At 41.7% G+C, this 27,256-nt stretch overlaps 1 long non-coding RNA gene across 1 annotated transcript; it reads right to left on the reverse strand.

The window, feature by feature from the left end:
• On the reverse strand, positions 1-26,174 carry LOC132658233 (uncharacterized). The gene is made up of 3 exons (XR_009597544.1): positions 26,125-26,174; positions 1,573-1,672; positions 1-411 (listed from the first exon to the last, which is right to left on the reverse strand). It is a non-coding gene; the product is annotated as an uncharacterized LOC132658233 (long non-coding RNA).
• Between the last annotated feature and the right edge of the window lie 1,082 nt (positions 26,175-27,256).

Here is a 27,256-nt window from a genome sequence, read left to right on the forward strand (position 1 = left end):
ACTTGTAAAACCATTTTTATTGAAAGATGCCATACATATAGAAAAGGACACACGATACAATTATGTAGCTAGATGAACTTCTACAAAATGATCGCACCCTGGTAGGCACCACCTAGATCAAGACAGACCAGCACCCTGAAGCCCTCTTTGAACTCCCTTCTTGCTATGAATGTTTGTTCCCAAGGTAAACACTGCTTTGATCTTAAGTCATCAGAGATTGACTTTGTGTGTTTATATGTTTAACAAAATGGAAACATACAGAAGAAAAACAAAAGCAAACAACCTGGGTCCTGCAGATGCGGGAACGCCCCCTGGCCAGCCAACAGGATTGGGTGATGATGATCCAAGAAGCGGGCTCTAAGCTCGGGGCTGTGAGAGGAGCCGTGGGCGCAATTCCCTCAAGGCCCAGAACTGAGGGAGGAACGGGATGGGATGAGACGAGATGAGACGAGATGCGTTGGGAGGGGAGGTGAAGGGAAGGGAGGGGATGGGATGGCCCAACCACCCTCAAGACACTGACTGCTAGGAGTTACCCAGGAGGCACCATTTCAGAGTGGACCACCATCACCTGCAGATTGGGGAGGATTCTTTTTTTCTGCAACAGTGTGTGCAGGGTGGAGACAGTGGTAGCAGCTGATACATCACTTGAGAGGTTAGACAAAGGCCCTTTTCAGACATTAGAAGTAACCATGGTGTTTTGGAGTTTTATTTCAACAACTCATAAAAAAGAACCAAAAAAGGGGGACTATTAGACTTCTTCTAAATCTGGTAGCTGGGATTCTGGAACTCTCTTCAACTTAATACGAATATCTAAAAGAATTTGACTAAGTTCATGAGGTAGGTAAATCCATCTACATATGTGACATAACCCTTACCCAAAAACAATATTTGAAGCAATATCAGAGGCATTATAATTTAGCAATTTGAAATCAGACAGACTGAGACCAGGTTCTAGTTCTGCCACTTATTTAGAAGGTAATCTCAAGAAATACCAGAAAGGGAGTAAGGAAATAAAATAGGAAATGGAGGGAAGCTGCTAAAGGGAATATTATCCAGTCAGCAATTACAGGGCGCAGCTGGAGCACAGTCATCCCAGCCAAGGGCGGGGCAGCCAGGGTGTTTCTCCACCGCTGGTTTAGGGCTCTGCTGGGCACCCTGGCTAGCCCCACATGCTGCTGGTCACTCTCCCAGGACCAGAATAAAGCCCTCAGGTGGTGAGCAGGCTTGAGCATGGAGACAGAAGCACCAGGGGGATGCAATGACTGCGAACCTCCTGCAAACCACAGGAGGTCACCAAGCTCACCCCTGAGTAGTTCAGGAAGCACTCTCAGAGACACTGCTACATTCCACCTTCCTTACAAACCTGACAGACAGGGTTTTATTATCCCCATCTCACAAGGAATAAAACTGAGGATATGACACTAAATGACCGGCCAAAGTCTGCTGTTAACTGTCCCATGAAAAACTTGAGCTTAGATTTTGTTCCCAAACATCACTTTTTAAATTGACCACACCTAGTCATTGTATAAGTTGAGTCTGAAAGGATGGAAAAAGATTTGCCCCACAGAATACCTTAAAAGCTCTCAGGCCCAATGGTATAAGAGCTGTAGAAGATCCCCCTTGCAGGGCTGCTAAAGAAGTAGGGTCCACATTGGAACAAGATGACGAGAGTCTGAAAGTGAAAAGTGAAAGTCGCTCAGTCGTGTCCGACCCCATGGACTTAGTCCATGAGATTCTCCAGACCAGAATACTGGAGTGGGTAGCCTTTCTCTTCTCCAGGGGATCTTCCCAATCCAGGGATCAACCTAGGTCTCCTACATTGCAGGCAGATTCTTTACCAGCTGAGCCATGACAGAAGCCCAAGAATACTGCAGTGGGTAGCCTATCCTTTCTCCAGGCGATCTTCGCAACCTAGGAATCGAACCGGGGTCTCCTGCTTTGCAAGCGGATTCTTTACCAACTGAGCTATGTCTAGCCTGATATTATGCCTTGTGACAATTGATCATTAATTCCAGGGAGAATCACAGAAGGGTTTTAGAAGCTGGAGGAGGGGAGAAGGTGGGGTAAGGGAAGGGGACAAAGAGGGAACATGCAGCGCTCTACCTTGGTCTCAGAGCTTCCTCCTCTCCTGACACACTCCCTCTCTCCACCCCCACCAGCCTGACCCCTCCACTGCAGCTGCTCTCCCCGCACAAGGCCTTTGAGCAAGCTGTTCCCCCTACCTGGAATGCTTTTCCCTCAGACTGCCCCTTGGTTGGTTCCCTTACTTGCTTCAAGTACTCGTCAGATCTCCTTCTCAAGGAGACGTACTTACCCTGGCCACCTAATCCAGGTCATATCAAGTCCTGACCATGCATCTACCTCACACTCTTGATCCCACTCTAATTTTTCTTTTTTCCCATAACATTTATCGCCTCTGACTCCCTTTACAGTTATTTATTTACTATAGGTATTCTGTGTTTCTCCCTCCTACAATGTAAGCTCCATAAGGATGAACACCTTTGTTTCATCCACTGATGTATCCCAAACACCTAGAGAGTACCTGGCTAGTGGTGAATGCTCAACGAACATCTGCTGGAAAATCAGTGAATGAATGAATGCCAACATTCATAAGCCCACAGGAGCAATCACGTGCCACTCCACACCTTAGTGCGGAGCAACTTCGGGCCCCGTGTTTCCAAGGAGAAAGAACAGTCTTCATTTTCTCTGTTTCCCAGCCTCCACTTCTCACACATTCCCCACTCTCCTAGTCCCAGTTTTTTCCGTCTCTTTTTTGGTCTAGCAACCAGATGCCTCTGCCTTGCAAAAGTAGGCATTTTCTTCTCAGTTTGCTTTCAAATGTTAGCACTTTTGCTTGCCTGTGAAGCAGATGGTAAGAGTTTATTTAATAACTGGACTGTCTCCCTTCTCTCTCTTTTTTGGACACAGTGAACGCCATGAACCATATTTTTCTCTTGGTTCTATTTGTCAGAGAAGGTGCGATCTGTTCTGTGATCAGCATTAGATCTCCACGCTGCCCTTAAATTGTCAACATCGTGCTTACTTTGATATATTTATGGCATCTGAAAATGTTTGCTCTACTTCCAACAGTCAAGGTTAAAAGATAAGGATCTGAATGAAAGAAAAAGATGGGATGGAAACCAGCCCCTGAGTCAAGTACGGGGAAAGGCAGAGTTACAGGCTGGGAAGTAATAGAATCTTGCTCTACAACAAAATCAGGAATAAAAATATGAATATGTATATACCAAAGCACTTAAATAATTCTAATATGTAAACTAAGAACTAAAATTTGTGCTTAAATTCATAGAGTGGCATTTAAAATTCTCATGCACCCTGGTGAGTGTTGTAGGGTTGAGTTTAGAATTTGATTAACTAAAAAATAACTAGCTCCATTTCCTGAAACCTAAAATCATAAGTAATTAAGAGTATGAAGAACACAGAAAATACACGTTACAGAAAAATCCTAACACTCCCTTTCAGTCTATTTTTATCATTCACTATACTTTTTTCCACTTTTTAAAATTGTGGTGTATATATGTCTAATATATACATCGGCCATGCAACATGTGGATCTTAGTTCCCCAACCAGGGATGGAATCTGCGTCCCTCAGATTGGAAGGGCAGAGCCTTAACCACTGGATCACCAGGGAAGCCCTAAATTGTGATATAACTGCGTGTAACACGTGACTCAATGGTAAAGAATATGCCTGCCAATTCAGGAGATGCAGGAAACACAGGTCCGATCCCTCGGTCAGGAGGAACTGCTGGAGGAGGAAATGGCAATCCCCTCCAGTATTCTTGCCTAGAAAGTCCCATGGACAGAGGAACCTGGCAGGATACAGTCCATGAGGTTGCAAAGAGTCAGATACAACTGAGCATGCAAGCGCAACACTCTGTTAGTTTCAAGTGTATAATATGATTAAATATTTGTATATTTTGCAAAAGTGTGTTAAAGTGTTGGTCATTCAGTCGTGTCCTACTCTTCCCAACCCCATGGACTGTGGTCTGCCAGCCTCCTCTGTCCACGGAATTCTCCAGACAAGAATACTGGAGTGAGTAGCAAAATGATCACTATAATCAATCTAGTTAAAACCCATCACCGTACACAATTACAAAAATTTTTTTCTTGTAATGAAAATCTCTAAGATCTACTCATTTAGCTGATGCAAGGAGCTGACTCTTTGGAAAAGACCCTGATGCAGGGAAAGACGGAAGGCAAGAGGAGAAGTGGGTGACAGAGAATGAGATGGTTGGTTGGCATCACTGACTCAATGGACATGAGTTTGAGCAAACTCCGGGAGATAGTGAAGGACAGGGAAGCCTGGCATGCTGCAGTTCATGGGGTTGCAAAGAGTCAGACATGACTTAGTGACTGAACAACAACAACTCACTTAGAAACTTTCAAATATACAGTACAGTTGTTATTAACAATAGTCACCATGCTGTTCACTACATCCTCAGAACTCATTTGTCTTATAACTGGAAGTCTGTACCTTTTGACCCCGTTTACCCATTTCAAACCCTCTTCCCACCAGAACCACCAATCTGTTCTCTGTACCTGTGAGCTTGGCTGTTTTTTGTTTGTGTTTTTAGATTCCACATATAAGTGGGACTATATGTCTTTCTTTCTGTCTACAGTATTTGTCTTTCTGACATGTCACTCAGTGTCATATTTTCAAGATCCGCCCATGTTATGGTATTTCAGTCTGAAAGATAATGATTGGATGTCATGAGGACATTGGCTGAAAGGACTCCTGTTCAGTTCAGTTCAGTTCAGTCGCTCAGTCGTATCCGACTCTTTGAGACCCCATGAATCGCAGCACGCCAGGCCTCCCTGTCCATCACCAAGTCCCAGAGTTCACTCAGACTCACGTCCATCGAGTCAGTGATGCCATCCAGCCATCTCATCCTCTGTCGTCCCCTTCTCCTCCTGCCCCCAATCCCTCCCAGCATCAGAGTCTTTTCCAATGAGTCAACTCTTCACATGAGGTGGCCAAAGTACTGGAGTTCAGCTTTAGCATCATTTCTTCCAAAGAAATCCCAGGGCTGATCTCCTTCAGAATGGACTGGTTGGATCTCCTTGCAGTCCAAGGGACTCTCAAGAGTCTTCTCCAACACCACAGTTCAAAAGCATCAATTCTTCGGCGCTCAGCTTTTTTCACAGTCCAGCTCTCGCATCCATACATGACCACTGGAAAAACCATAGCCTTGACTAGATGGACCTTTGTCAGCAAAGTAATGTCTCTGCTTTTCAATATGCTATCTAGTTACACCAAGAAGTCATTGGCGACTGTGTCAGCTGATTACCATGTGGACAGGCTGCAGAGCTCACAGAAGAGGCCACCTTGTTTTGTCCTCCAGATCCAATAAACACTTAAGGATAGGAGGGTTCAAAATTAAATATCCAGTTCCCCTATCCATTCATCCATCCACCTGTCATGACACTTTGGCTGCTTACTGAGGCACCAGGCAAATGAGCTTAAAAAGTATCGAAAAAGAAAGAAGCAGCCCCTGGTGCCAGGAGTTCCCAGCAAAGTAAGAAGGGTTAGTTGGGGAAAGTTTCAGGAAATGTAGCCAGGGCTGAGAATTAACAGCTTGTATGCAAAGCTCAGGCTGAAGAGAATTCAGGAGTGAATACATTAGTATTTCTGCAGTGTCCTTAACTTTGTTTTATCTATTTACTTGCAGAACTTCATATATACATACTTATATATGTGAAATATATGGTTTCATATTCATATATTTATAAATATATCTTTATTTTAATAACTTGCTTCTTTGAGGGCTGGTTTAAAATCTTATCATTGGCAGAATTAAAGAGGGTATGTCCTCTTTTTCTTTATATTTTACTTTCTTTAGTCCCCTCCATGAAGCAGTTAGGATGTCCAACCTTTTCTCTGAGTTGCAACAATACCAAAATAGTTAAGAAACCAGTCCATTAAATACCAACTTCATAGATTAAAAAAATTTATGTTCTGAAGCTTGTGCAATGTTACCCACTGACATCTGTAACAATAATTTTTTTTTTACCCTTTTTGCTCCTACTCACGTAGAAAAATTTACGGGAATTTTCATAACACTGCATTTTTCTGGAAATGGGTGATATATTAAACCATTAAAAGTGACTCAGTCCGACTTTGTCTATAGGGTTACACTGTCAGCCCCAGCAAGAAACTTGTGGGCACATGTGAAAGAGATCAAGGTGATGTGTAGAGTTTGATGGAAAAGTCTAGTTAAAGGTATGAGAAAGTCAATAGGCAGCATTTGACCTGGTAATTTGTGCTTCAAAATGTACCAGATGCTTTGCTACTACAGATGTACTACCAAAAGCGGAAAAGAAAAGAGTTAATGCAGTCCTTCAGCCCAGGCTTCCTTCTATCTCTTTTCTCCCAGTTTTATTAGATAGAATTGACATACAGCACTGCATAAGCTATGGCGTACAGAATAATGATCTGACTCACATACTTCAGGAAATGATGATTGCAGTAAGTATGGTGAACATCTATCATCTCACACAAATACAAAAGTAAAGAAATACAAAAAATTTACTCTCAATTTTCATATGCAAGATCCGGTACTTAACATGTTGTATGTTACACCCCTAGGACTTACTTATCTTACAGCTGGGAGTTTGTGCTTTTTGATTGTCTTCCAATTTCTTCCCCTCACCTCTGGGAACCACAAATCTGATCTCTTTTTCTATGAGTTTGTTTGCTTGCTTTTGAAGTATAATTGACTTATAATATACCACATTAGTTCCTGTTGCACAACAGTGATTGGATATTTCCATAGATTTCAAAATGATCATGATGATAAGTCTAGTTACCATCTGTCATCACGCAGATATTTGCATAATTATTGAATATATTCCCCATATTGTCCATTTCATGCCTGTGACTCACTTATTTTGTTATTGCAAGTTGGTACCTCTTAATCCCCCTCACCTATTTCCTTCCTCCCCACACCCTGACACTTCCTTCTTATTTGAAGTTAATCCATCTGGAAATTCCTGGACAACAGAAACTTGATTGCATCACTACTTTTGAAATGGACGAAGGCGCAGACTCACTGAGTATTTGCAGGAAGATCTCAGGCCGTATAATGACCCATTCTGCGGTTCTTGATGAACAGTTCATCCTTCTCGGCACCCCCTCACTGGCTGAGCTCAGTCATGCTGCTGTTCTCAACCACTTCTGGGCTGCGTCAAGCAGTAGCCCACCTGGGACCAGGAGCCTTCCCAAATGCTGATTTTCCCACATGCTGGTTCTCAGCCTCAGTACCATTGCCTGAAAATTGGGGACCTGAAAATTCTTTGCCATGAATTTGTCTTTTGCACTGTAGGAAGTTTAGCAGCATCTCTGGCCTCTACCCATTCGATGCCAGCAACACCACCAACCCCCCTCCTACGCCCTGCCCAGCTGTGACTACCAAAATGTCTCTTGGCACTGGCAAATGTCCCCAGCTGAGGACCACTGCTCCAGCTGGTTCCAGCTCATCCTTCAGGTTTCAACTTGAATGTCACTGCCTCTAAAAGGTCCTCCCTGGTTCCTTAATCTAAAGTACCATCCCTTATTAATCTCCCTTTCATACCACCCCAGTCCTGTTCTTGGTAGCCATTTGCATAATTTGCAATTACGTACCTATTATCTTGCTTACTTGTTTAATGCCTCTCTAACACCTTCTATTGGAAGCTCAGTGAGGGCCATGACGATATGTATTTCATTTGCTGTTACAAACTCAGCAGCTAGCATAGTGATTGACACACACAAAAGATGCTCAGTTTAAATTGTCTAAATTCATTGTACTAACATTTCAAAGGATTCTGAGATCAGCGTTATTTTGAATCCAAAGTTCTTAGATAGATCCCAATCTTTGCATGGGTAGGTATGTATATTCTAAGGATGTATGAGGACTGACTTTTGGTTTTTGTCTTTTGGTTGCCACATGTGGTAAGTGTCCCTTATGGAAGGAACACTGGGTATAAAATTAAGTGGTTTTTATTCTTTGGACTCAAAGATCTGGATCCATTGCCCAGTTCTGCCGCTTAGCTGCTTGAACAGAGTTAATCACTTTGCTTCATTGACCTGTAGTTGTCTGCTCTGTAAAATAAGGCAACGTTCAACTTGCCTGTAGTAAGGAGTAGGGATATTGTTCATAAGCTGTCTGTCACATAGTAATTGCTCAATAAAATGACAAGTGTCATCAAATATTCTACTCGATAATATCAGCAACAGTCCTGTCTATCCTAGGCTTTATCAACCCAACCCAGCTACTGGTATCCAGCCTCTAGCCAACAAGCCCAGGCCCCATAGCCAGGCCAAGGCTACTAGAGACCATGCAAATGAGCAGGTGAGTAGTTCACTCTCCTGCCATAAGCCTGGTGTGCAGCGTGCCCGACTGAGCCTGGAACCCAGCAAATGGCAATGTCTCTAACCCCAGGCATCTTAGTTCAGCCTGTGTAACTTGGCTTTTGCACGTATTTCCTAGCTTGCATGCTTTTTTCCTTTCCATGGCAAACTTTCCCCCAAGACCCACCCATTTTTATTAGAGCTTAACTACTCTCCCACTTATTTCTAACCCCCTTTGTATGCCAGTAACCATAGTCAGTGCAACAATACAGACCAACCCAAACCTCAACAACAATTCCAACATCACCACTGGAATTCCCCCACTGACCTTTTTCAGTTATCAGACCCAAAGCTGGTCCAGCTGCCCTGTATGAACCAGAACTCCCCTCTGGAGAGGAGGAGCTTGACAGTGGAAACACACTGCAAACTGGACAGACCTGACGAGGCATGTGGCTCATCCGGAGAAAGAGAGATGGGGATAAGGTTGGAAATCAACTCACAGCCCCTGGCATCCAGTCCCTGATTTCTGCCCCCCAGCCCCCCCCACACACACACCACACACACACCTGCTGCATAAGTCCCAGGGGACCCCTTAGCCAGCCAATGATGACAGTATCTGTGACAAAGTCTTCAAAATACACTCACAGCCTTGAAAATAGTTCAACATAGCCATAACGCTTCCTGTTGTTTCTGAACTGTTGAGTTCATTTGAGGATTAAGGTCAATGACCTCTGTGTCTTGACTTAGTGGTTCCAGCACAGGGCTTGGGCAAACTCTTCCTTGTATTCAACTTCACTAGGTGGGGCTGACATAAGCTAGTAAAAATTTAAACCCTTTTCTGATTGAGCAACATGTTAATGCTAGTCAAAAGAAGGCTGTTGACACATCTGGCTTCCTGGACTAGAGAAAAGAGGAAAGCCACCATTATCCTTGGCTGACAGTTAGCTTTCTTTCTTCTATGGCTCTAGGACCAGCAAACGTTTCTGTACAGGGTCAGATAGTAACTACTTTAAAATTTTCAGTCCACGTATAGTCTCTACTTCTTCTCTTTCTCCTCCTCCTTCTTCTATTTTGTCTTACATTCTTTAAAAATATAAAAACCATTCCTAGCTCTCAGGCCACACAGAACTAGAAATAGAAATATACCGACCCTGCTCCAAACCAGCAATGCATAAATTTCTGAGTAATGGGCTTCAAACTGACAATTCAAGCCAAACACCATTCATTTTATTTGGGATATTGTGCTCATAAGGGGATAACTGAAATTTTATTAAAAATTCAATACCAATGAGCACAATATCCCAAATAAAATGAATGAACTTTCGTTTGAATTGTCAGTTTGAAGGCCAGTGTATGAAAACTTCTAAGTTGTTGGTAATTCATTGAGCTTATATTAATACTTAAAATTTGCGCGTCTTACTATATGAAAGTTTTATCTCAAATTTTTTAAAGTTTTAAATCATTTTTAGTGTGTTCTGATTTAACCTCTATCTCATCTATCTGTTTATTCTTGAACCACACCCAGCTGAAAGCAGGTACTCACTTATTGTGTGTTATAGAGAAAAGAAGAAGCAGGAGGCTGGATGGTGGTACAGGAAGGAGGGGAGGAACAGTGTTATCATAATCCAGGGCTGAAAACCAAAATAGCACATAACTGGATGGCCAGTTGAAAATCTGGAAAATATAACTTGAAAATCACGTTATACAGGCAAAATGAAGCACCTATGGATACCTGATTCTGGTAAACAAGTAAAATTGTTCTGAGAAAAATCCTGGGTGTTTTATCTCTGGTTACAAGGGTTTGTGCAAGTCCTCTGGCAGCATAACACAGGAATCCCTGACAGGTTTCTCAGGACTGTGACCCAGGAAGCTGGGGAAAATTAGGAGCCAGGAGAGAGACCTAAAATTCAATTTGATATCATTTTGAAATGCACAAGAGCTCTGTGAGATTCCATAAAATTTGAAGTGTTACAGAGCTATACTTATTTACAAATCTTAAAAGTCAAAGAGCAAGGAGTGGTAGCCTTCCCTGCAGCGATTAGATGTTTGAGGGTTAAAGGGCTGCTTGGCTCTGGAAATCACAGAGTCAAAGTCAAAGCTGCAAGAACTAGGTATAGTGTGTCCCATCACAGTCACCAAAAAGAATACAGTAAACCTCCTGAGATTTCCAGTCATTGTCTAACCTCAGGCAAGCCGAGACAGTAATACCAAAACTGTCTGGGACAGTAAAATGGTTTCCACTGGGGAGAAGTACCTTTCCACTCCAGGAAGTTTCAGAATCAAGTACAGAAATATCTAAGATAACCAAAGCCATATTGTCGTTCTATGAGATTAGGGGATATGTGCAAATTTAGTATCTTCTGTATTTGGAATATTTAGGAGAATTAAATCAATTAGAGTGTCAAATTTCTAATTTATACTTTAAATGTGTTAACTGAGTACTTGATATAGACTTGTTGCTTAGTGTTGAAATCTTTTAAATTTGGGGAATAGCACTAACATTTAAGAGAATTTTAACTTTGTTGCATTTAAGTTTAACATATTGAATTTATAAGAATTATTTAAGCCCCTGGGAAAGTTTATTTTTGGTCAAACAATTTTTAGAGATAAAGAAGTGAAATATATTAAATATATAAATGTAATGCAAAATTTCTAAAGGTGTTTAATTGGCAAATCCATTAAATAACCAAAACAGAGCATTGTCTAACTCAAGGAAAATATGAGCCATGCCGTGTCAGGCCACCCAAGACAGACAGGTCATGGTGCGGAGTTCTGATAAAACATAGTCCACTGGAGAAGGGAACGGCAAACCACTTCAGTATTCTTGCCTTGAGGACCCTACAAACAGTGTGAAAAAGAAAAAAGATGTGGCACTGAAAGATGAATTCCCAGGTTGGTAGGTGCCCAATATGCTACTGGAGAAGAGAGGAAAAACAACCAGAAAGAATGAGGAGAAGCCAAAGCAAAAACAACACCCAGCTGTGAATGTGACTGGTGATGGAACTAAAGTCTGATGCTATAAAGAACAATATTGCATAGGAACCTGGAACGTTAGGTCCATGAATTACAGGAAATTGGAAGTGGTCAAAGAGGAGATGGTAAGAGTGAACACTGACATCTTAGGAATCAGTGAACTAAAATGGACTGGAATGGGGGGATTATAACTCAGATGACCATTATATCTACTACTGTGGGCAAGAATCCCTTAGAAGAAATAGAGTAGCCATCATAGCCAATAAAAGAATCTGAAATGCAGTACTTGGGAAGACCTTCTAGAAAAACACCCAAAAAAGATGTCCTTTTCATTACAGGGGACTGGAATGCAAAAGTAGGAAGTCAAGAGACTCTTGGTGTAGCAGGAAAATATAGCTTTGGAGTACAAAATGAAGCAGGGCAAAGGCTAACAGAGTTTTGCAAAGAGAACCCACTGGTCATAGCAAACACCCTCTGCCAACAACACAAGAGAAGACTCTACACATGGACATCACCAGATGGTCAACACCAAAATCAGATTGATTATATTCTTTGCAGCCAAAGATGGAGAAGCTCTATAAGTCAGCAAAAACAAGACCAGGAGCTGACTGTGGCTCAGATCATGAACTCCTTATTACCAAATTCAGACTTAAATTGAAGAAAGTAGGGAAAACCACTAGACCATTCAGGTATGACCTAAATCAAATCCCTTATGATTATACAGTGGAAGTGAGAAATAGCTTCAAAGGATTACATCTGATAAACAGAGTGCCTGAAGAACTATGGATGCAGGTTTGTGACATTGTACAGGAGGCAGTGATCAATACCATCCCCAAGAAAAAGACATGAGAAGGCAAAATGGTTGTCTGAGGAGGCCTTACAAATAGCTGTGAAAAGAAGAGAAGTGAAAAGCAAAGGAGAAAAGGAAAGATATAAGCATCTCAATGCAGAGTTCCAAAGAATAGCAAGGAGAGATAAGAAAGCCTTCCTCAAAAAAAAAAAAAAAAAAGAAAGAAAGAAAGGAAGCCTTCCTCAGGGATCAAGGCAAAGAAATAGACGAAAACAATAGAATGGGAAAGATTAGAGCTCTCTTCAAGAAAATTAGAGATCTCTTCAAGAAAATTAGAGATACCAAGGGAACATTTCATGCAAAGATGGGCTCAATAAAGGACAGAAATGGTATGGACCTAACAGAAGCAGAAGATATTAAGAAGAGGTGGCAAGAATACACAGAAGAACTACACAAAGAAGATCTTCATGACTAAGATAATCACGATGGTGTCATCACTCACCTAGAGCCAGACATCTTGGAATGCGAAGCCAAGTGGACCTTAGGAAGCATCATTATGAACAAAGCTAGTGGAGGTGATGGAATTCCAGTTGAATTATTTCAAATCATAAAAGATGATGCTGTGAAAGTGCTACACTCAATATGCCAGCAAATTTGGAAAACTCAGCAGTGACCACAGGACTGGAAAAGGTCAGTTTTCATTCTATCCCAAAGAAGAGCAATGCTAAAGAATGCTCAAATTACTGCCCAATTGCACTCATCTCACATGCTAGCAAAGTAATGCTCAAAATTCTCCAAGCCAGGCTTCAACAGTACATGAACTGTGAATTTCCGGATGTTCAAGCTGGATTTAGAAAAGACAGAAGAACCAAAGGTCAAATTGCCAACATCCACTGGATCATCAAAAAAGGCAAGAGAGTTCCAGAAAAAACATCTATTTCTCCTTTATTGGCTATGCCAAATGCTTTAACTGTGTGGATCACAGCCAACTGTGGAAAATTCTTAAAGAGATGAGACTACCAGACCACCTGACCTGAGAAATCGGTATGCAGGTCAAGAAGCAACAGTTAGAACTGGACATGGAACAACAGACTGGTTCAAATAAGGAAAGGAGTATGTCAAAGCTATAAATTGTCGCCCTGCTTATTTAACTTATATGCAGAGTATATCATGCAAAATGCCAGGCTGGATGAAGCACAAGCTGGAATCAAGAGTGCTGGGAGAAATATCAATAACCTCAGATATGCAGATGACACCACCCTTATACCAGAAAGTGAAGAAGAACTAAAGAGCCTCTTGATGAAAGTGAAAGAGGAGAGTGAAAAGTTGGCTTAAAACTCAACATTCCAAAAACTAAGATCATGGCATCCAGTCCCATCACTTCATGGCAAATAGATAGGGAAACAATGGAAACAGTGAGAGACTTTATTTTGGGGGGCTCCAAAATCATTGCAAATGGTGACTGCAGCCATGAAATTAAAAGACGTTTGCTCCTTGGAAGAAAACCTAGCCAGCATATTAAAAAGCAGAGACATTACTTTGCCAACAAAGGTCCATCTGGTCCACTAGTCATGTATGAATGTGAGAGCTGGACTATAAGGTAAGCACCGAATTGATGCTTTTGAACTGTGGTGTTGGAGAAGACTCTTGAGAGTCCCTTGGACTGCAAGGAGATCCAACCAGTCCATCCTAAAGGAGATCAGCCCTGAATATTCACTGGAAGGACTGATGTTGAAGTTGAAACTCCAGTACTTTGGTCACCTGATGTGAAGAACTGACTCATTGGAAAAGACCCTGATGCTGGGCAAGATTGAAGGCAGGAGGAGAAAGGGAAGACAGAGGATAAGATGTTTGGATGGCATCACCGACTTGATGGACAAGAGATTGAGCAAGCTCCGGGAGTTGGTGATGGCCAGGGAAGCTTGGGGTGCTGCAGTCCATGGGGTCGCATAACTGAGCGACTGACCAGACCCCCTGGACTGCAGCACGCCAGGCTTCCCTGTCCATCACCAACTCCCGGAGCTTGCTCAAACTCATGTCCATCGAGTCGGTGATGCCATCCAACCATCTCACCCACTGTCCTCCCCTTCTCCTCCTGCCTTCAAAGACCCTTACAAGTGACTTCAAACTTTGCTTGGATCATAAACAAAATAAGATTTGTAGACTAATCTTTAAAGTTTAAGGGGAAATATGATTTTAAATTTATTATTGACTCTTGAAACTTAACCAACCTCTGAATAGTCTTTTCTACATTTAAAACAGCCCTTAATAGTACTGAGAAATTCACGGTTAACACCTCCATCACCAGCCTTAATTCTTTCTATTGTTCTCCTTATGACATGATTTATACACATCTCAGAATGTTCAGTTCCCTCTTCTGGACAGTCATTTATCACTGTGCCTGTAGGCGCTAATTGCAAAAATTCAAACTGATGCTTATCAATTTGACGTCCAAGAAGTGCTTAGTAATTTAAAATCAAGTAGTAGTTTAAAACCAAGGTATCTTGGTGCAATAGCATAAGTTCTAAAATTGAGATAAAATGCAAAATAACTAAAATTTTGAGAAAGCATCTGAAATTAACCTGCTATTTTAGAACTTCTTTGTGCCACAGAAGTTTAGCAATACAAGTTGGGACTTTGACAATTCAGCTTAATATATTGCTTTCTATAAGCACAGCCTGCCTCCAACTTCTGGAAATTTAAATTTAGGCACCACTAGAAGAAACATCTCTTTTTTCCTATACAAAAATGTTCCTTAGAATAGGAAAATAGTGCTGCTAGCTTTGTGTTAGTTTCTAACTCAGAGGATAAAACAAATGCATAATGGTGCAATGGATGTAAACATTTTCTATAACTGTAGAAGATCATGGTCGTAAAAGTCATTAAATCTGTTTTTTTCCAAAAAAAATTAAATTGAAGTATGTGAATGGAAGATATCACCAGTAACAAAGTACAAGGACAGAGGGCTAGCCCAATAAGCTAAAGAGAAGTATTTACACCATCTCATGTTCAAATATGTTTTTCCTTACTATAATTGAGGGTTTATTAACTAAGTCATAATTGTATATAAGGTTTAAGAATAGAAAAGGAATACAGAGAAACTTCTGCCTCTTGTCACATTTATAGCAACCAGTTTTAGACTTGTCATCCTGCCATAAATAACTACAAATGACAAATAAATATGGCAATTATTTTCAGACATCGGACACCAGGAAGTACAGGGCTGAGAACCTTGGGAGAAAGGAAGCCCACAAAGTGAGCAGCATGTTCACCCTGGTTCTTTGCTTTGAAACACCTTCCAAACCATCGTGGCCAAGAGGTGAAGCCCAAGGAGAGCATAAGAGTCTTCTGGGCAGAAGAGGCAGAGAGTGAAGCTCAGGGCTGCTAGACGGCTGCAATGCGTAGAGCACGGCACAGAGATCAGGGAACTGTGGACATGAGTTCCTAGAAGTCTTCATGAGAGTTCCCAGCAGATCCTTGGTTGAGGGAGGGGGTATGCATAGCAGAGCAAACCTCCACAAGGCCCCCTGGACAGACACTGCTGCAGGACTGAGCCCTGAAAGGAGACAGCAGAAACAGCCCAGTACTGGAAGGCTTTGGAGCTCCAGCCCAGCCAGTGGGGGGAGGCCTTGCCAGGCTCCCGGAGCACCTCCTGAGGCAGCAGGAAGGTCACGTGGTAGCAGAAATCATCATGTGCTCAAGTGCAGCAGATGCAGAGCAGAGGTAGGCATAAAATTGTTACAGGCTCGGATGGTAAATATTTTAAGCTTGAAGTCATAGAATCTCTTGCTCAGTCTCTCAGTACTGTGATTAAACAGGGAAACAGCCACCGAAATATGCAAATAACAAGCATTGCTGTGTTCCTCTAAAGCTTCATTCATAGACACAGAGATGACCTTGCATTAAAATTGGCAGACAAGGACGTGAAAGTAGCCATAAGACTTAACAGAAAAAATGAACAGTAAACAGGTACGAAACCTCAGCATAGAAATGGAAATAACAAATAACCAGATGGAAATTCTATAACTGAAAATTGCATCACCTGAGATAAAATATTCATGAGATAGGCTTAACAGCAAGCTAAAGACTAAATAAGAAAGTCAGCAATCCCACTGCTGGGCATACACACCGAGGAAACCAGAATGGAAAGAGACACGTGTACCCCAGTGTTCATCGCAGCACTGTTTATAATAGCCAGGACATGGAAGCAACCTAGATGTCCATCAGCAGATGAATGGATAAGAAAGCTGTGGTACATATACACAATGGAGTATTACTCAGCCATTAAAAAGAATACATTTGAATCAGTTCTAATGAGGTGGATGAAACTGGAGCCCATTATCCAGAGTGAAGTAAGCCAGAAAGAAAAACACCAATACAGTATACTAACGCATATATACGGAATTTAGAAAGATGGTAATGAAAACCCTGTATGTGAGACAGCAAAAGAGACACAGATGTATAGAACAGACTTTTGGACTCTGTGGGAGAGGGAGAGGGTGGGATGATTTGGGAGAATGGCATTGAAACATGTATACTATCATGTAAGAAACGAATCACCAGTCTAGGTTCGATACAGGATACAGGATGCTTGGGGCTGGTGCACTGGGATGACCCAGAGAGATGATATGGGGAGGGTGGTGGGAGGGGGATTCAGGATTGGGAACTCATGTACACCCGTGGCAGATTCATGTTGATGTATGGCAAAACCAATACAGTATTGTAAAGTAAAATAAAAAAAAAAAAAGAAAGAAAGAAAGAAAGAAAAAGTCAGTGAGCCTGAAGAAAAATCAAAATAAATCATCCAACTTAAAGACCAAGAGAAAAAATATTAATGAACAGAGTCTTGGTGGCCTCAGGGGCAACACCAATGATCTAATATATGTGCAATGGGAGTATCAGAATGAAAATAGAAAGAGAATAGAGAAGGAAAAAAAAAATGTTTGAGGGAAAGATGGATGAAATGTTTTTGTTTCGTTTACAGACCCAAGAAGCTCAGTGAAACCCATGTAGGATAAACAGAAAGAGAAATACACCAAGATAAACCAGTCTCAAAATGCAGAAAAACTGGACTTCCCTGGTGGCTCAGGGATAAAGAATCTGCCCACCAATGCAGGAGATATGGGTTTCATCCCTGGGCCAGAAAGATCCCGCCTGTCGTGGAACAACTAAACCTGTGTGCCACAGCTACTGAGCCTGTGATCTGGATCCCAAGAGCCACAGCTATTAAAGCCTGCATGCCTAGAGGCCAAGCTCTGCAACAAGAGAAGCCACGGGCTTGAGAAACTCTAACACCACTATTAAAGAGTGGCCCCCACTTGCCAAAACGAGAGAAAAAGGCTGTACAGCAATGAATCCAACACAACCAGAAACAAACAAAATTATTTTTAAATTTTTTTAAAAAATTAGAAAAAGTCTTAACAGAAGCCAGAGAAAAAGATGCATTATATACAATGGAACTATAATACAAATACTAAATGACTTCTTATCCAAAACAGTGTTGACAAGAAGTCAGAAAATGAACCATGAAAGAGCTGCAAGAAAATAAAAAACTATCACTATCAAATCAAATTTCTAAATCCACCAAAATTATCAGTGACAGGGGGACTGCTGTTCAGTTCAGTCGCTCAGTCGTGTCCGACTCTGCGACCCCATGGACTGCAGCACTCCAGACTCCCCTGTCCATCACCAACTCCCAGAGTCTACTCAGATTTGGTGATGTCCATTGAGTTGGTGATGCCATCCAACCATCTCATCCTCTGTCATCCCCTTATCCTCCTGCCCTCCATCTTTCCCAACATCAGGGTCTTTTCAAATGAGTCAGGTCTTCACATCAGGTGGCCAAAGTATTGGAGTTTCAGCTTCAGCATCAGTCCTTCCAATAAATATTCAGGACTGATTTCCTTTAGGATTGACTGGTTGGATCTCCTTGCATGCCAATGGACTCTCAAGAGTCTTCTCCAACACCACAGTTCAAAAGCATCAGTTCTTTGGCATTCAGCTTTCTTTATAGTCCAACTCTCACATCCACACATCACCACTGGAAAAACCATAGCCTTGACTAGACAGACCTTTGTTGGCAAAGTAATGTCTCTGTTTTTTAATATGCTGGCTAGGTTGGTCATACCTTTTCCTCCAAGGAGCAAGCATCTTTTAAGTTCATGGCTGCAGCCACCATTTGCAGTGATCTTGGAGCCCAAGAAAATAAAATCAGCCACTGTTTCCACTGTTTCCCCATCTATTTCCCATGAAGTGATGGGACCGGATGCCATGCTCTCAGTTTTCTGAACGTTGAGTTTGAAGCCAACTTTTTCACTCTCCTCTCACTTTCATCAAGAGGCTCTTTAGTTCTTCCTCACTTTCTGGTATAAGGGTGGTGTCATCTGCATATCTGAGGTTATTGATATTTCTCCCAGCAATCTTGATTCCAGCTTGTGCTTCATCCAGCCCAACATTTTGCGTGATGTACTCTGCATATAAGTTAAACAAGCAGGGTGACAATATACAGCCTTGATGTACTCCTTTCCTTATTTAGAACCAGTCTGTTGTTCCATGTCCAGTTCTAACTGTTGCTTCTTGGCCTCCATACAGGTTTCTCAGGAGGCAGGTCAGGTGGTCTAGTAGTCTCATCTCTTTAAGAATTTTCCATAGTTTATTGTGATCTACATAGTCAAAGGCATCGGCATAGTCAATAAAGCAGAAGTAGATGTTTTTCTGGAACTCTCTTGGTTTTTCTATGATCCAGTGGATGTTGGCAATTTGACCTTTGGTTCTTCTGTCTTTTCTAAATCCAGCTTGAACATCTGGAATTTCACAGTTCACAGACTGTTGAAGCCTGGCTTGGAGAATTTTGAGCATTACTTTGCTAGTGTGTGAGATGAGTGCAATTGAGCGGTAGTTTGAACATTCTTTGACATTGCTCTTCTTTGGGATTGGAATGAAAACTGACCTTTTCCGGTCCTGTGGTCACTGCTGAGTTTTCCAAATTTGCTGGCATATTGAGTGCAGCACTTTCACAGCATCATCTTTTAGGATTTGAAATAGCTCAGCTGGAATTCCATCACCTCCACTAGTTTGTTTGTAGTGATGCTTTCTAAGGCCCACTTAACTTCTCATTCCAAGATGTCTGGCTCTAGGTGAGTGATCATACCATTGTGGTTATCTAAGTCATGAAGATCATTTTTGTATAGTTCTTCTGTGTATTTTTGCCACTTCTTAATATCTTCTGCTTCTGTTAGGTCCATACCATTTCTGTCCTTAATTGTGCCCATCTTTGCATGAAATGTTCCCTTGGTATCTCTAATTTTCTTGAAGAGATCTCTAGCCTTTCCCATTCTATTGTTTTCCTCTATTTCTTTGCAATGATCCCTGAGGAAGGCTTTCTTATCTCTCCTTGCTGTTCTTTGGAACTCTGCATTCTAATGGTTCTATCTTTCCTTTTCTCCTTTGCCTTTAGCTTCTCTTCTTTTCTCAGCTATTTGGAAGGCCTCCTCAGACAACCATTTTATCTTTTTTCATTTCTTTTTCTTGGGGATGGTGCTGATCACTGCCTCCTATACAGTGTCACAAACCTTCATCCATAGTTCTTCAGGCACTCTGTTTATCAGATCTAATCCCTTGAAGCTATTTGTCACTTCCACTGAAAGGGATTTGATTTAGGTCATACCTGAATGGTCTACTGGTTTTCCCTACTTTCTTCAATTTAAATCTGAATTTGGCAATAAGGAGTTCATGGTGAGCTCCTGGTCTTGCTTTTTCTGACTGTATAGAGCTTCTCCATCATTGGCTGCAAAGAATATAATCAATCTGATTTTGGTGTTGACCATCTAGTGATGTCCATGTATAGAGTCTTCTCTTGTGTTGTTGGAGGAGAGTGTTTGCTATGACCAGTGCATTCTCTTTACAAAACTCTGTTAGCCTTTGCCCTGCTTCATTTTGTACCCCAAGGCCATGTTTGCCTGTTACTCCAGGAATCTCTAGACTTCCTACTTTTGCATTCCAGTCCCCTGTAATGAAAAGGACATCTTTTTTGGGTGTTAGTTCTAGAAGGTCTTGTAGGTCTTCATAGAACCATTGAACTTCAGGTTCTTCAGCATTACTGGTTGGGGCATAGTCTTGGACTACTGTGATATTGAATGGTTTGCTTTGGAAACGAACAGAGATCATTGTGTTGTTTTTGAGATTACACTCAAGTACTGCATTTCCAATTCTTTCATTGACTATGATGGCTACTCCATTTCTTCTAAGGGATTCTTGCCCACAGAAGCAGATATAATGGTCATCTGAGTTAAATTCGTCCATTTCAGTACATTTTAGTTCACTGATTCCTAAAATGTCGATGTTCACTCTGCCATCTCCTGTTTGACCACTTCCAATTTCCCTTGATTCATGGACCTAACATTCCAAGTTCCTATGCAATTTTGTTCTTTACAGCATCAGACTTTACTTCCATCACCAGTCACATCCACAACTGGGCATTTTTGCTTTGGCTCCGTCTCTTCATTCTTTCTGGAGTTATCTCTCCTCTGATCTCCTGTAGCATATTGGGCACTACTGACCTAGGGAGTTCATCTTTCAGTGTCCTATCTTTTTGCCCTTTCATACTGCTCATGGGGTTCCCAAGGCAGGAATACTGAAGTGGTTTGCCATTCCTTTCTCCAGTGGACCACGTTTTGTCAGAATTTTCCACCATGACCCATCCATCTTATGTGACCCTACACAGCATGGCTCACAGTTTCCTTGAGTTAGACAGGCTGTGATCCACGTGATCAATTTGATTAGTTTTCTGTGACTGTGGTTCATTCTGTTGGCCCTCTGATGGATAAGGTTAAGAAGCTTATGGAAGCTTCCTGATGGGAGAGACTGGCTGAGGGGGAAACTGGGTCTTGTTTTGATGGACAGGGCCATGCTCAGTAAATCTTCAATCCAATTTTCTGTAGATGGGGGGAGCTGTGCTCCCTCCCTATTGTTCGACCTGAGGCCAAACTATGGTGGAGATAATGAAGATAATGGTGACCTCCTGCAAGAGGTCCCACGCACGCACTGCTGCAGAGTGCCCCTGACCCTGCAGCAGGCCACTGCTGACCCACGCCTCTGCCGGAGACTCCTGGACCCTCATGGGCATGTCTGGGTCAGCCTCTTTCGGGGTTACTGCTCCTTTCTCCTGGGTCCTGGTGCACACAAGCTTTTGTTTTTCCCTCCAAGAGTCTGTTTCCCCAGTCCTGTGTAAGTTCTGGAAGCCCGATGGTGGGGTTAATGGCAACGTCCTCTAATAGAGCTTATGCCATACCCAGGCCTGTTGCACCCAGAGCCCCTGGCCCTGTGGCAGGCCACTGCTGACCAGTACCTCTGCAGGAGACACTCAAACACTGTTCTGGCTCAGTCCCTGTGGGGTCTCTGGGTCCTGGTGCATACAAGGTTTGTTTGAGCCCTTCAAGGGTCTCTAGTGGGTATAGTGTTTGATTCTAAATATAATTTTGCCCCTCCTACCATCTTCCTAGGGCTTCTCCTTTGCCCTTGGACATGGGGCATCTTTTTTGGTGGGATCCAACTTTCTCCTGTCAACAGTTGTCCAGCAGTGAGCTGTAATCTTGGCGTTCTCACAGGAGAAGATGAGCGCACATCCTTCTCCTCCACCATCTTCCTCCACCACCTACCATGTCCTTTACAAATTCTCTCAGACAATGGAAGACTGCCTCTTCCAGAAAACTCTTCTCCCAAATCAATCAAAGCTTCCTTCACTGCTTCATATCCATACAATGCCACAGCAGGCTTCATGTCATAATACACAGTGAATATAGGGCCATAGACTTCTGAGAGCTGCTGAGAAACCCATGAAGTAGTCACTCTTTTTAAAGTTGACTTTAAAGGTTGGGGGGGGAGGCATAAAATAAAAACATTTTCTAATAAATGAAAATTGAAAAAATATGTTGTCAGCAGACCTAAACTGTAAGAACTGCTAAAGCAACTCTTTAGACTAAAAGAGAAGTGAAACCAGGTGGAATCTCAGATTTAGAGGAAGGAATGAAGTAGTTAAATATACTTAATGACCTGGATAACCACAGTGGTGTGATCACTCACCTAGAGCCAGACATCCTGGAGTGTGAAGTCAAGTGGGCCTTAGGAAGCATTACTACCAGCAAAGCTGGTGGAGGTGGTGGAATTCCAGCTGAGTATGCTGTGACTCAATATGCCAGCAAATCTGGAAAACTCAACAGTGGCCACAGGACTGGAAAAATCAGTTTTCATTCCAATCTCAAAGAAGGACAATGCCAAAGAATGTTCAAACTACTGCACAATTGCACTCATTTCACATGCTATCAAGATAATGCTCAAAACGCTTCTACTTCGGCCTCAGCAGTACATGAACCGTGAACTTTCAGACGTAAAAGCTGGATTTAGAAAAGGTAGAAAAACCAAAGATCAAATTGCCAACAACCATTGGATCATAGAAAAAGCAATAGAGTTTTAGAAAAACATCTACTTCTACTTCATTGACTTTGCTAAAGCCTTTGACTATGTGGATCACAGCAACCTGTGGGAAATTCTTCAAGAGATAGGAATATCAGACCACCTTACCTACCTCCTGAGAAATCTGTATGAAGGTCAAGAAGCAACAATTAGAACTGGACATGGAACAACAGACTGGTTCAAAATTGGGAAAGAAGTATGTCAAGGGTATATATTGTCACCCTTCTTATTTAACTTATATTCAGAGTACATCATGCAAAATGCCAGGCTGGTTGAAGCTCAAGCTGGACCCAAGATTGCCAGGAGAAATATCAATAACCTCAGATATGCAGATGACACCACTCTTATGTCAGAAAGCAAAGAGGAACTAAAAAGCCTCTTGATAAATGTGAAAGAAGAGAGTGAAAAAGCTGGCTTAAAACTCAACATACAGAAAACTAAGATCATGGCATCTGGTCCCATCACTCCATGGCAAATAGATGGGGAAACAATGGAAGCTGTGACAGATTATTTTCTTGGACCCAAAATCACTGCAGACTATGACTGCAGCCTTGAAATTAAATGGTGTTTGTTCTTTGAAAGAAAAGCTATGAAAAAGCTAGACATAGAATTAAAAAGCAGAGACATAGCTTTGCTGACAATGGTTCATATACTGAAAGCTATGGTTTTTCCGGAAGTCATATATGGATGTGAGAGCTGGACATTCTTTATAGAAGGCTGAGTGTCAAGGAGTTGATGCTTTTGAACTGTGATGTTGGAGAAGACTCTCAAGAAGTCTCTTGGACAGAAGGAGATCAAACCAATCAATCCTAAAAGAAATCAACCCTGAATATTCATTGCAAGGGCTGATGCTGAAGATGAAGCTCCAATACTTTGGCCTACTGATGCAAAGAGCCAACTCATTGAAAAAAGACCCTGATGCGGAGAATGATGGAAGGCAGGAGGAGAAGGGGATGACAGAGGATGAGATGGTTGGATGGCATCACCAACTCAATGGGCATGGATTTAAGCAAGCTCCAACAGTTGGTGAATGTCAGGGAAGCCTGACGTGCTGCGGTCCATAGGATCGGAAAGAGTTGGCCACAATTGATTGAAAAACAACAAAAATATACTAAAAGGCAATTGTTTTTCTCCTTGTTTCTTTAAAAGATAAATGTTTAAAGTGAAAGTAGTATCATTGTAGTGTATAAGGTTTATAAAGTCCAGAGTAGTAAAATATATGACAACATTAACACAAAGATAGAGTAAAAGAAATTGTATCATAATAAATTTCTTCCATTTTACATGAAGTACTAATTTAAAATGGACTGTGATTTTTCAAAACATAGAAGAAATTTTCTAAATTATGTTAAAATATTCAATTCAACAAAAAGTGGGATAGTGAAATCGTAGGCAAAATCATTTTACCTGCCTCTACTAATCAAGGTTGTGTTTAAGACTTGCATGTCCTCCAAACAGCACACAGCCCAAACAAGATATTTGCCTCAGTTGTTTTCCAGGAACCTGGAGTCAGCTGTGTCAAGTTGTAACTTAGTTGGTTGAGACTGGATATGACCACTGACCCTCCCGCTGCGCACGTGTGTGTCCCGTTGGTGACTTTTTGACGTCAGTGGGACAAAACTCTACCGTCAGATTGTGCTAAATGCCTCCACTTTTTAACATGCAGAACCCTGTAGCTAAATACACCTGTGCAGAATGACGAATATCACATCTTTTCCAAAGCTCCCTAAGCCTCAGGCTGTCCTGTTTCTTTCTTCTTTGTTCCGTTAATGCCCTGAGCCCCTTGCCTTCAGGGAGGCAGATCTGAGAGTTGCTCCCCCATCTCCTTGCTTGGCTGCCTTGCAAATAAACCCTCTCTCCTCCACACTTCAGCATCCTACCATTCTGGTTTGCTGGGTGTCAACCTGATTCAATAACTAAAGGAGTAACAGAGGAACAAAAATGCATGCCATTGCACTTGCTATTTTCAAGTATCTTTTGATATTGATCTCTAACATAATTCCACACTGATAAAAGAGAAGAGACGCTACAATTTCCACACCTTTAGACCATCAAATTTTTGCCCCTGGTCTTATGTCCCTGGATATGTTCCAGTGTCTTCTAGTTTATAGTCCTTGGGAACTTGAATAGAATTTGTATCCTACTGTTGTGTGAGAACTGTATACATCTTAATCATGTTGAATTGGCTCATAGTGCTTTTCACGTCTACTGTATCCTTTTACTTCTCTGTATATTCATTCTATTCATTTTTGAGAGTTTAATATTGAAACAAACTAAAAATCTTAATTTTTCTACTCAAAAATAATTGCAATATATAGTGGGACTATATTAACCTTGTTCTGTATTTACCAAGCCTCCTGTAAATGTGTTACCATATTTTCATAATAAACACATGATAGACATAAAACAGGATGAATTGATTGACCTTAATCCAACCGTATCAACAACTACACAAAATGTCAGTGGACTATAGTCCCCAATGAAAGGGCAGACTGCCAGGCTGAATTTAAAATGCAAGATGGAGTAATATGCTGTTTATAAAGGATGTAATTTGAAGACAAGGACATAAACACATTGAAGGGAAAAGATATGTCATGCAACAGTAAGTGTAAGAAAGCTGTTGTGACCCTGTTAAAATCAGTCAAGATAGACTTCATGACAAAGAAGCGTTTCATAACAATAAAAGAATCAGTCCATCAGGAGGACATAATCCTGAATATGTATGCCTCTAATACTAAAGTTTCAAAAATATATCAAGTGAAACCAACAAAACTAAAAGAAGAAGTAGGCAAATCCACAGTGATAACCAGAAACTTGAATTCCTTTCAGCAGTTGACAGAACAAGTAGAAAAAAAAAATCAGCCTGACCAACTCCTATCAAATAACTATTGCCCCTGGTCCTCTTTCCTTCTGAGGCACCTAGTGTAACACAATACACACAGAATGAATTAGAAAAGTTCAAAAGTAAAATTTAAATAATTCAGTATATTTTTTCCAATACAAATTTTTATAAAATGCTATTTTCTTACCACAATTTTATTTTCATGAAGTTCTTAGAGCTACTGCTTTAGCTCACCCAGTACATGGAGAGGGTTATGGACTGAATTATGTTCCCCAAACTTCTTGTGTTGAAGCCTTAATCCTCAGTAATGAGGATTACTCAGAATGAGTTGGAGTTAGGGCCTTCAAAGAGGTGACTAAGTGAAAACGAAGCTGCTAAGGTGGGCCCTAATCCAGTCTGATTTGGTGTCCTTGTAAGAGGCAATCTGGACACCCAAGAGTCACAGAATTGCATGCACAGAAGAAAGACCACGTGAGGATTCAGCAAGAAGGTGGCCGTCTCCAAGCCAAAGATGGAGGCCTCAGAAGAAACCAAGCCTACCAACACCTTGAGCTTAGACTTCTAGCCTCCAGAACTGTGAGAAATAGATGTCTGCTGTTCCGGCCATCCAGTCTGGGTAGCACATGTCCTCAAGTCAACCATCGCCCTTCTGCATTGCAACCCCATGACTAACAGACACAACGTGAAGGCCTGTTTCTCACCTGGCAAAACCACTGCGACCTCCATCAACCCTTCCTCCAGCTCCTGCCTCTTTCTCACTGAACACTCAGCAGAAGTCCAGTCTGTGACTGTGGAAGTGGATGAAAGAAGGGAGGTCATTGGATGAAAATCGACACCATGCTCACTACTGCATTACCTTACTACAGAGAAATCAGGACATTTGAATCTGAGCTGGAAGACTCTGCATTTAATGTAGTTCTTGAACAGGAATACAGGCAGAAGACCTCTGGCATGTTTATAGTGCTTCAACTAAGGAAGCTTTGACACCCAGGGCAATACGCCACTGTAAGAGTCAGAGCAAAGTGCTGCTATGACTTTCAAGCAAACAGAAGGGAGGATGGGAGGACAAGTGAGACATAAGGAAGGAAGACACACTACTACCAATATCTTAACCCAGGGATATGCTCTGCTGATCCGTATGCAAAGGAGACACTCACAGAATTTTAGAGAAGGTGGTATATCTAGTCCAACAGTCCAGTTTATAAAAGTGGAAGCTTTTATAAATTAGGAATTAAGTGGCAGGAGCAGAACTGGGCCTACACGCCAATTCCAAAGGCATGATGACATGAAGTCACTAAGGTGATCATCTTGATCACATTATGATATGCAGATAAAATTTTTTTTAACTTTTAATTGTTTTATATGCAGATAAAATTTTCTCTGATACTAGGTTGACTCCAGTTGTGAAATATTTGGCATCAAATGAAGAGCAGGGCTATTTCAGTGAATGACGATAATTCAGTCATATTGTCATGTAGAAAGAAAGGAGTTTTTATTCAGTATTTTCTCTCATCTGTGAATGATAAGCTATTTCTGAGACTGAAAATAAAAGTCCAATATGGCAGTAAGCTAACTACAGGTGCTTTTTGGTGTCACAAAGTAGTAACTGTAGTCGTATTGACAGAGAAGAGATTCCGCTGAGGGTGGAATGCAGAGTGGGGGGGCGGGTTGGGGGAAAAGATTGAAGCTGCCCTCTCCTGATTGGCACTATCAGGCTCCAAAAATTTTTAAAAGCCCATCTAGAATGAGCGCTGCTTAAAATGGCAGGCAGGCCAAACCACAAAGACCGAGGGATGAGTTGGCATGAACTTCTGGCCACGATGAAGGCCAGGT

This window comes from Ovis aries, chromosome 20 (assembly GCF_016772045.2).
Source record: "Ovis aries strain OAR_USU_Benz2616 breed Rambouillet chromosome 20, ARS-UI_Ramb_v3.0, whole genome shotgun sequence".
NCBI lineage: Eukaryota > Metazoa > Chordata > Mammalia > Artiodactyla > Bovidae > Ovis > Ovis aries.